Consider the following 10,688-nt stretch of genomic DNA (forward strand, 5'->3'; position numbering starts at 1 on the left):
GAAAACGATGGTTCCAATGTGTTCAGAGAGCGGTGTTTACGGATGAGAGGTTGTATACAAAAATGGGAAATTGGGCCTGGGGTATAAAGGTTTTTTGCACGAAGGAAGTGAAAAAAAAGTGTAGGGGGAAATAAAAGTTGCAAAGGTTGGCAGTAATGATGATTGGTTAGTAAGTATCAAATATTTGTTTGAACTTGGGAAAAAGGAAAGGAAAACGAGTAATAATTTTAACGATTCTATTTGTATCGTATTAAAAATGTCGGATTATTTCTTCTTAAGAGAATTTAAAATAAATAGATTTTCGATATAGAGTTAAAGAAAGAAAATTATTAAACCACGTTGGAAATGATATGTTAGAATTAATAATAAATAACGAGATTTATTGGTAAAAATTGTTAAAAATGAATAATACGTGTATCGAATAAGACGATACAGTCGTTTAAAGCACGAAGGATTTCCCGCGATACTAAGAGTCACGTGACTCTATCACGTGACTAGCTTCACTAACGCATCTCCCACCACTTCTACTTTCAAATCGCTAGCATTTCAAAGATGTCAGTCATACGTGGTTGAATTTGTTCGCCTCTCTAAAACGTAAAATTTCTGTGTTTGCTTGAAATGTTTCGTGAAGTGGTGTTATTATCGTTTGAATCCTTTATTCCCACGCTTGGAGAAATGTTTATTCAGAAAATTGGAACGTGAGTAACATTTGACACTTTCTTTATACGATTTAAGGAGAAAGAATAATTTCTAGACAAGGAAAATTTTTACGTTTCCTCAAAATGGTGAAGCACCGTTGCTATCGTTTGATATTCTTTGCTATTGTATTTAAATAAAAAGATTGTATTTATAGCGAATTATAAAATATCGAAAACCTGTCGTTTAATATTCGAACTATAAAGGTTATATAATATGGTTATATGGTTAGGTTATGTACATACATATATATCCATATATTCGGTAAATTAATACATCGAAATGATCGACGAAACGATTCGACGAAAATAAAACGTTCAAGAATATTGCGTTTATCGACAAAGAGAAAGGGGAAAAAATAGAATATTATCAATTTTTATCGCAAATTTCAGATCAAAAGCGAGCTATTTATCCTCATCGATCCGCCAACCCAACCGGATTGCCGATCATCGCCACGGATTCGGTTCGTCGAAATCAAAAGGTGAGTCGTCGTAGAAAAGTAATCCTTGGTAGAAAAAACAAATTGAAACGTCGAAACGTGCCGCGTGTAGATTAGACCAACTGGTTACTCTCTCTCTTTACCCCTTTCACTGGCCCTCACCCTGACTCTGGCTTTGCACGTATATATACGTATACATATGGTATATAACGGCATACGTATAAGCGCACGTAGAGGGCGGGTATATACATACGCGAATGAAAGGACACGTGACATCGAAAACCATGAATAGTTAGGGACGAACCCTTTCGCTGAATCAATAGTCATTCTGGCAAGCTCTCACGGAGATAGACTCAACGGTTCGAGCTCTCGTTGCTCGAACAGCCTCACTCGATCGAGTTTGCCGATACACTCGGGCTACTTTTGATCGAGTTATTCATTATTATTGTTACACCGCGGCCGGGACACGATCGACCGAGCAATTTCGCCCGCTCGTTCGGAAAGGGAACGATCGTCCAACGAGGATAAAGACGTTACGTGGCGTTCCTATAGAGGAGATGGTTCACCGTTACACACACGGGTTATTTTCTGGGAAAATACGGGGAAAAATATGAAGGGGGATCGTTTTTGTTCGTTTCTTTGATATTTTAGAGTTTACTATGCCCCTTTGATGTATGCACGTAACTATGCATATAACGTTGTGTTTCGCTGTTATGGAGTCTGGCGAAACACAAGAGTGGAATTCCACTCAATTTTTTAGCTCGAGTGCCGTACAAATTCTTTTCTTTTTTTTATTTTATTTTATTTTATTTTATTTTATTTTTTTTTTTTGGAGGACGCTTTCCAAGTTTATTGTTTATTCGAAATACTTTTTTCCCCTCCCCCCCCTCGCACTTTCGATTCGAGAGAGAGAGAGACACTATACTTTTAAGTGGGGGAACAATAGTGTAGAGCGGAAAGCAAGTACACTCGTACGCATGGTGGAATTGATGAAGTTTGTACGTTGGCGATACCAAGAGACCGTCTCATTTTTCTCGTTGGTTATTATACCAAAGGTAGAAAAATATTCGGATTTATGTTTCCTTTAATACAAAAATAATAAATTTAAATAATAATATCGATAAATATCCCCTCGTGTTACGAGAATATTAGAAGATCGATTAGATAATTTTTCTTATTCCGTTTAAGTCCGTGCAAACGGTTAAACAATAATATTATAACAAACAAGCGAGATCAGCGTTACTACGTCTTGTTTATTTAATCCTCTACAATATTCCACGAACCTACGCGGCGTACATAGCGCGCGTGTTTACATCTACGCGTTATTGCGCGTTATTGTAACGAGTAACATTAATAACACGAAATAACTATCAAAATTCAACTTATCTCCTCATGTTAACAATTTCGCGTATATCAACAAACCGTTCATCCTCCCTCCCTCCTTTATTTTTTTGCACCGTGAATATGCACTTAGCAGCTGAATCGAACTGTTCATACGTTCTTTCCCCCGACACGCGACTGCCACTCGTGCTTGCTTGCAACCCGTTCGTGTTGTCTTCTGAAAAAGATGATTAAACGACAGAGAGAGCGAGAGAGAGAGAGAGAGAAGGCAGCCAACACGTACACGCGCGTTCACCGCACACGTGAACCGGTCGAACACACTCTCGCTGTGGCCACGAACGTATACAACCAGGCGTATTAAAAAAGGCGGACAATGAGGCGAGCAAATAGAGTCTCTCTCTCTCGCTCGCTCGTTCGCTCGCTCGCTCGCTCGCTCGCTCGCGGTTTGTGGTTTGTCAAGCGTGCAGCTTGTTTTTTCATCGTCGCACCGCGTGTTTAACGGACAAACTCTTTCCATTACTTTAAAATAAGTGCATTAAGCGGCTCCTCTCCCCCTTCCCCACTCCCACTACCCGTGTCCCTCCCGTGTTTCCTCTCGTTTTCCGCTCCACGGATTCATTGTCAAACAAGTTTTTCAACGTCGAGCCGACTTATCCGCCGGTTAGAACCCCCTTCGCTCCTATGCATGCCACTGGATGGAATGACAATCGGCTGGGAAAAGTTTGTTCGAGATACAGAGAAAAAAAAAAAAAAAAATAAAACTTCCCGTTTTTATTTTCCGTGCTGTTTTTTTTTCTCTCTCTCTTTCTCTTTTCTTTTTTAGGGAAAATAAATATGTTATGAAAGGAAGGGGGAAAGGAGTTGGTTAGTTATTAGAAATCGATTTGTAATCGAGTTACATATTTCGTCCGTTCCTTTATTCGAAGTTTCTCTCGTTGTTGTCACTTTCATTCCGAAATATTTTCTTATTCCATATGATTCGCAACTGTACCATTATTAATTAATAATAAAATCTTCGCCCAATTTGAAGAGAAGGAAAGGCCTACCTACCTTTCGAATAATTAAAAAAGAAAACGGAAAAACAAACCTCTCGAGTTTAGAAGCTGCGCAATACAATACCCGCAGTGATGATGATTAGCCGTGGCGAATAATGAAAATGGTGGATCGATCGACAACTGGTGGATCATCTCGATATCTGGGAAATATCGGTTGTTCCCGTGCGGGCGATTTGACTGTCGGGGTGGGAGGGAGGGGGGAGGCTGTCGAAACGAAGGCATGCTCGGGGAAAGAATATCCATAGGACAAAGGGGAACGTAATGAAAAGTGTCCGGCTCGGCGATGCACTGCGGCAACGTGCACGAGGGGGTGGGGGGGAAGGAGGGAGGGGATGAAGGATACCATCTACCGTTTCCCTTTGAGAGCGTCCACTCCCCGGAATTCAGCCCAGCTTCCTCTCCGCGCTTTGTTTCCCTACATCTGATAACCGCCATTCCTCCTCCCCCCTCCTCGTTCCGTCCCCCTTTTTCCCTGAAGTGTGGAGCCCGCCAGGATCCAGGAGGCGGGCGGCCAAAGGAGAGAAGAAAGGAGGAGGGAAGGGTCGAATGAATGGCGGCGACGAAAGGAACGGATGAGTTGTTTGCCCCTTGAAAAACACGATCGGCCAATTCGCATGGACAAAAAAGCCCCCCCTCCCTCCCTTTTCCCTTTTACTTCTCGCGTTTTTCCTAGGCGTCCCGTCCCGAGGCGAAGCGAGAGAGAGAGAGAGGGGAGGATGTTGCGCAGAGTATACGCGAAGAAATTTCCCTCCAAAGATCTTCCCCCCCAAAAAGGGTTGAACTTTGTTCGTCCAAGTTTTCACTAGGTGAAAATTTTCACTAGGTTCGATTAAAAATTACTTTTCTCTTATCGTGAGAGGAAATTTCTAAATTGTTTTAAAATGTGAAAAAAAAAAAATGTATTATTACAATTTAACTTGATAAAATGCGCATTTTAAGAAGAATGCGCTTTAGAAATTCCTTTTTGGAAACTTTTTGAATGGATAGATTATTAATACGGTCGCGAAAGGAACGAAACAAGAGAAATCATCCGACAGATATATTAACCTCGTCAGGATCGCGCGCGCGCGAAATGTAATCTAGGCAAAATTGCACGATACACACACACACATTGCTCGGCTTAGAATTCGCCGTCCACGCCACGAGGCATTTTCATAAAGCTATTTTTATACATATATATATATATAAAAGCACAACATTCTTTCAACGGGGCAGGGAAAATGAATGGAGAATACTATCCCGAAAATTCATTCCACGAATCGGCCGTGTGTACTCGTAATTGCATTCATATTATTGCGGACCGCCCGCCGCTATTTTCGCGTTTCACTCAATAACAGGGGAGCTTTTGTTCGGGCTCATTGTCTTTAATGAACAGTTTCACAGAGCGCATAACACGATCCAACCCTTCCTTCGTCTTCTTCGCGCGCGTCAACCCCCACCCTCCTTCCCGCTGTCTCGTCTCGTCCACGTCCTTCGAACAATGCTGCGTAAGCTCGGCCAAGGCGACGGACTCGCTTCTTCTTTTTTTTTTGGAGGGGCGTTCTGATATATCGCCATCAGAATCGTGTCATTTTTCCAGATACGAAGCGGTGATTCGTATCTTTTTTTTTTTTTTTTTTTTATATCTTTTCTTGTCTTCTTTTTAATGCATTCATTTAATGCCATACGTTATATTTATCGTAGGATAATAAACCTAGCGTGGAGGCGAAGGAAATTTCCGTTGGAAATATGGCGGCATGATGGATGAGTTTTTGTACGAGTGTATGAATATTTGATTGAGATTTCGGTTGAGAAGGATGGAAATTGTGAAAGGCGAAGTTTTAACTTTTAATTCGCGGTGATTAATTAATAACGGTTTTTATCTAATTAGATTAGGAGGAGGGTTCGTAAATATCGCCATTTTTTACGTAGAAACTTTCATGATAATTTTGAAATTATTCGTGAATTGATAAATTAAAATTAACTTTTAATGGTAAAATAATAAAAATATATTTATTAGAGGAGGGGAGGGAAACAAATTACTTGTATTTCCAATTAATCCATGATCAATACGAGATATATTTAAAAATATTTCTTCAATGTGTTTCAACGTAAAAAGAAAAAAAATTGTTAAATATATTTTGAAAAAACATTTCCTGGAATAATCTTTGCATAGGAATATTAATAATGATCAAGATTCACTCTAATTTAATTAGGGATATAAAATTCCAAAATTAATAAAAACCCGTCCAAACATTGCAATTGCTCCCTCTCCAATTCTTGTTAAAATTCAATTGTCGACGAAATATGGAAAAGGATAAATTATATTTTAAGAAATCACAATTCAGCATATTTCGCTATGAAAATCCCTGCCTTCTTGTCATCAGCAATCACAGGGAATCGTCGTCTCACGTCTTACGTTGAACACTTATTCCTCCCCGTGTAACGCTCCTCTCCCTATCCATCCATTCATCCCCTCCCCTCCCCTCTCGACATCGAAAATTCACAGTGACGTTGAACGTTCCTTACGATGCGATGCATCGATAAAAGGAGAAAGAAAGAGAGAGGAAAGGAAAAAAAGGGGAGGAAAAAATCGAGATAGAAGGGAGAGAGAAAAAGAGAGAGAGGAGTAAGTTCGACGTTTCCACGTTCCTTCCATCCTTCCTTCCTTCCTTCCTTCCTTCCACCATCATCCCTTTCACGTCAATCCGACCAGCATTTTCCGCTCAAAAGTTTTTCGCGCGGCAGAAAAATCCGCAGCGGGACGTCGAATTTTGCAAGCCCCGGCGTGCACCTAAATCGAGGTGCGTAACCCGAGAGAAAATCATTTCGATGCGGCGACGATCTCCCCCTCCCTCTCTTCCTCCCTTTATCCGCTCAGAGGGGGGGAAAAAAAAGAAAGAGAAACGCGTGTTTCCGCGAGTTTTATCACGTCGGATTACCACGTCGAAGATTGTGCGCTGTGACGCGAGAAAAAGGAAAGGGGGGAGGGGGGCTCGAAGGAATTACGACGATGCGTTCAGTTAGAACGAGTTGAGTGATTTTTTTTGTTTTTGTGAAGTCTTCGAGTAGAAATTTTTTTTTTTTATTAACAATATCGATCAAATTTTCGATTAATTATTATATATATTTATAATTATTTATAAATATATATATTTATATTTATAATTATTATATAAATTCAATGTTGTGTGATTGTGCGCTGTGACGCGAGAAAAAGGAAAGGGGGGGGGAGGGGGACTCAAAGGAATTGCAATACGTTTAGTTAGAATGAGTTGAGTGATTTTTTTTGAAATTTTTTTTTTTTTATTAACAATATCGGTCAAATTTTCGATTAATTAAATTCAATGTCACGTAATTATGAGGATTACTACGGTAAAAGAAAAATTTATGAGGAGAAGAAGCGAAAGGGTGAATTATCACCAGTTTTTTTTTTTGACGAATAAATTAACAAATCTCTATGTTCTATATCTAGAAATTACGTTGTCAGATGCAGGGAACGTGAAAAGGATTTGTACCATAGTTTTCAACAAGGTATATTTTTAATCCAATTCCACGAGTTTCATTTCCACGGGAACGGAAATTTTTGTAGTCAATTAAAAAAATATTTCTACCCCGGACTATTCAAATATTTCTACAATCCTGTTCATTCATCGTTTTTTTTTTTTTTTTTTTTTTTCGCCAACCATCCGTCAAATGAAGCAATAATTTTGAAAAAAAATAAACGAAAAAAAAAAATCTACTTCTTTTCTCTTCCTCTTCTTCTTCTTCTTCTTCTTCTTCTATCAAAAAGTTGGAAATTGGATTACGTTCCATCATCTCTTCCAATAATAATAAATCCATCTCTCTCGATCGCGCGAAATCTCCCCGAAACCTATATATCGAACCTAAAAATTCCCAAAACCGATTCATCAAAATTCTCGTCCTCGTCAATCCGCAACTAATGAGGCAAATGACCATATATATATTTTCCAGCCTAGCTGTGTCGATATACCATAATTCCTGTTAAGTTCGACTCGAAATAATTAGGGGGATCTAGTATCTGACGATACGTACGAGTGCATGGGAATAGGATTCATTTCCACGTAGCACACGTGCCATACATATAAATACGCACACGTGTATATACGTATATACACACGCACACGTATACACACGTGTAGTGGATCCCGCAGCGGTGAACGACGGGGGCGTGGACAGTAGAAGAGAGGGGGGAAAGGGGGGAGCGTAGCGAGGGCTGAATTTGGGGTGCGGAGCATAACAAGCGTGGCTAACGAGGTACGGCAGATTTTATGGCCAGATGGAGATGATGCGATATCCGCGATTGATGCCATACACATTGGGAGAGTGGTACTACTCCAACCAACCGGGCTTCCCTCTCCGCAATGAGATAGATTCGCGCTCTCATTATCACAACCGGTCTACCGCTATCCACCGAGAGAGAGAGAGAGAGGGAGAGGGAGAGGGAGGGAGGAAGAGAGAACACGTTCCAAGAGGCTATAAAGACATTACGCTCGAATTATCACAAGCCACGGAGCGGTAATTATTTTCTGAACGCGGGAAAATGAAGCGGCGGGCGCCAAGGCCCACCGCACAGGGATTATTATCGAGTATATCGGGGAGGGGAGGGTGTATTTGCGCGGTCGAGAGTGTTGAATGGAAGAGGAGTTTCGGTGTCATTAAGACACGTGGTTTTAGGGCGAGTGGAGGGAGGGAGAGGATATTTTTTTATATATCGTGATATTGTTGAAAGGTAATTATTTTTTGAAACTGTTTGTTTTAATCGTAGTGGAATATTAGAGATGCTTTTTTGATTTTTTTTTTTTTAATTTTGAAAATCTTAGAAATATTCGATAAACGAATCTTGGTAGATTAGATTATCTCTCTTTAACAGTTGGAATTAATCTTGATTATTCTCGTACTCATTATTGTGAATAAGTTTCTCGTGATTTTTTTCGTCGATTATTTCGTGTAATGTGCAAACAACGTTACCATCTTTCGAAATGTATTCAATAAATGAAAATTTTGAAAAATATTTTCTCTAGCAATCTTAAACATCTTAAGTATTTGCTTTTATTATTGTGTATAGTAAATAATCAAGTTTCTCGTGACTTTCGATTATCTTTTCGTGAAACATAACCTCACTTTTTGTTACGTGCGAGCAATATGAGTCACGTTCGGTGAAGAAGAAAACACTGATTTTTCATCTATGATACTCCAAGATTTAGATGAATTTAGAAAAATTAGATATTTTCTTTAATAATTAATCATAACTATTTACTTTCATTATTGTGCATAGTAAATAATCAAGTTTCTCGTGACTTTCGATTATCTTTTCGTGAAACATAACCTCACTTTTTGTTACGTGCGAGCAATATGAGTCACGTTCGGTGAAGAAGAAAACACAGTAACTGATTTTTCATCTATGATACTCCAAGATTAAGATGCGTTTAAAAAAATTATATCTTCTTTCATAATTAATCATAACTATTTGTTTTCATTATAGTAAATAAATAAAATGCATAGTAAATAATCAAGTTTCTCGTGACTTTCGATGTTGAGTCGAACATAACCTTTTCGTAAAACATAACCTCACTTTGTAACATGCGAGCAATATGAATCAGGGTGAAGAAAAAATAACTGATTTTTCGTCTAAATGGAATTCTAAGAGTTATTGCAAATATTCGAATTCCAGTAATTTTATCGATGGCAGCGAATCGAAACGTTTTATTCTTTTTTTTTCTTTTCCACCAAAACGTTTTCGACTGATCTTTCATTAAGTCAAAGTCGAAAGCTTCAGAAATATTCAATAAATGAATTTTGAAAAATATTTTCTTTAACAATCTCAAGTATTTGCTTTCATTATTGTGCGTAATAAATAATCAAGTTTCTCGTGACTTTCAAACTACTTTTGGTAAAACATAACCTCACTTTGTAATATGCGAAACACGTTCGGTAAGAAAACACAAGCAATTGATTTCTCGTCTAAATGGAATTCTAAGAGTTATTGCAAATATTCGAATTCCAGTAATTTTATCGATGGCAGCGGATCGAAACGTTTCATTTTTTTTTCTTTTTCTTTTTTTTCTTTTTTTTTTTTTCCACTAAACCGTTTTCGGCCGATCTTTCGTCAGTCGAACGCACACGCAACGCGTGTGTCGTGATTCGCGAAGCGAAAGCGTTGGATTTACGAATGTGTTAAAATTTCAGTGGCGGGCAAAAATCCGGCAAACATTTCCTGCAACTCTTTCGTCTGCAAGCCGTTTCCCGCGTGCACTGTCGGCTTTGTGCGTGGATATACATCCAAAGATAAAATCGAGTTCCCACGTAACCCACCGTTCAAAGAGCTTTTCAATAAACAAATTTTTTTTCCTTCTTTTTTTTCTTTTTTTTTTTTTTCACAAACGTCAGGGACAAGTAATGGTACAGGTGCAACTGATGAAAGAGTAACGCGAGGTTTCGGTATATTCGTGTATAAAGATTCAAAAATATTTCCTTCCTTTTTTTTCTTTCTTTCTTTCTTTCTTTCTTTCTTTCTTTCTTTCTTTATTTTTTCCAACTCCAAAAGAATTTTCTCGATATTAGTCGATATATCGAGAGATTCGTTAAAATAAATGTATATATACAGAGAGAGAGAGAGAGAGAGAAAGAGTTTGTATAGAAATGTAGTATTTGAATCTATCAGATTAATGGACGAATATCTCTCTTGGCTTTATCGAATTTCCGCTCGAGCTTCTGAATTGGAAAGGCGAAATCAAGGCTTTAATACGACAAAAAATTTGGCTGGAAATATTGAAAATTTGAAAAATCGCGGATTCTACTAAAAAATGAGAAACACGACGTGGGACGTTTTATCGAGAGAGAGAGAGAGAAAGATATATGCGTAACGAAATCTCCGCATTTGTTAAACTGTTATGTTTTTTCTTCTTGGAACACCGTAGAAGGAACATGGTGAAAATGAAACGTGGAGGAGAAGAGAGCAAGCGAAAATAATTTTTATATGGATTATTAAAAATATATTAAAAATTTATTTTCCATCGGTGAAGAATTCGAATGGAATTGACATTTCTCTGATACAGATGTAATCTTTGCCTTTAAATAAACCGATATTAGATCGATACCAAATACTATATTTGTCTTGAGAGTTGTGAAAAAAAAAAAAAAAAAAAAAAAAAAAA

At 38.3% G+C, this 10,688-nt stretch overlaps 1 protein-coding gene across 1 annotated transcript in view; it reads left to right on the plus strand.

The window, feature by feature from the left end:
* Nucleotides 1-679: 679 nt before the first annotated feature.
* The window catches only part of LOC122714451 (CUGBP Elav-like family member 2), a 506,303-nt gene continuing 496,294 nt past the window's right edge, over nucleotides 680-10,688 (plus strand). The window contains exons 1-2 of the mRNA XM_043935847.1: nucleotides 680-698; nucleotides 1,089-1,177. The gene's annotated coding sequence lies outside the window, so the exon portion shown is untranslated. The remainder of the gene's footprint in view (nucleotides 699-1,088; nucleotides 1,178-10,688) is intronic.

The sequence above is a fragment of the Apis laboriosa genome, unplaced genomic scaffold, assembly GCF_014066325.1.
Source record: "Apis laboriosa isolate Shangri-la unplaced genomic scaffold, ASM1406632v1 scaffold112_cov148, whole genome shotgun sequence".
Lineage (NCBI taxonomy): Eukaryota > Metazoa > Arthropoda > Insecta > Hymenoptera > Apidae > Apis > Apis laboriosa.